This window comes from Tursiops truncatus, chromosome 2, assembly GCF_011762595.2.
Source record: "Tursiops truncatus isolate mTurTru1 chromosome 2, mTurTru1.mat.Y, whole genome shotgun sequence".
NCBI lineage: Eukaryota > Metazoa > Chordata > Mammalia > Artiodactyla > Delphinidae > Tursiops > Tursiops truncatus.
In genome coordinates, this window is record NC_047035.1 from 129,976,353 (window position 1) to 129,977,138 (window position 786).

General features: G+C 36.9%; 1 pseudogene; it reads right to left on the reverse strand.

The window, feature by feature from the left end:
* Positions 1-224: 224 nt before the first annotated feature.
* Positions 225-320, reverse strand: LOC117311294 (U6 spliceosomal RNA; annotated as a pseudogene).
* Between the last annotated feature and the right edge of the window lie 466 nt (positions 321-786).

The following is a 786-nucleotide window of genomic DNA, read 5'->3' on the forward strand; positions in this document are numbered from 1 at the left end:
AGTTGAGGGATCATAAACATCTCAAGGACAGGAAATGAATCAATGGGTGTTTTGAGTTTTTTTTCTTTCTTTCTTTTCTTCATAGATATTTGCATTAATTATGACAATTTTCTGGCAGGTAGTAATATATTTTTTTATTAAAAAATTTTATTGGAGTATAGTTGATTTACAATGTTGTGTTAGTTTCAAGTGTACAGCAAAGTTATTCAGTTATACATGCATTCAAAAATATGGAACGCTTCACGAATTTGCGTATCATCCTTGCAGGGGCCATGCTAATCTTTTTTTTTTTTTTTTTGGACATCTTCATTGGAGTATAATTGCTTTACAATGGTGTGTCAGTTTCTGCTTTATAACAAAGTGAATCAGTTATACATATACATATGTTCCCATATCTCTTCCCTCTTGCGTCTCCCTCTCTCCCACCCTCCCCATCCCACCCCTCTAGGTGGTCACAAAGCACCCAGCTGATCTCCCTGTGCTATGCAGCTGCTTCCCACTAGCTATCTATTTTACGTTTGGTAGTGTATATATGTCCATGCCTCTCTCTCACTTTGTCACAGCTTACCCTTCCCCCTCCCCATATCCACAAGTCCATTCTCTAGTAGGTCTGTGTCTTTATTCCTGTCTTATCCCTAGGTTCTTCATGACATTTTTTTTTCTTAAATTCCATATATATGTGTTAGCATACGGTATTTGTCTTTCTCTTTCTGACTTACTTCACTCTGTATGACAGGCTCTAGGTCCATCCACCTCATTACAAATAGCTCAATTTCATTTCTTTTT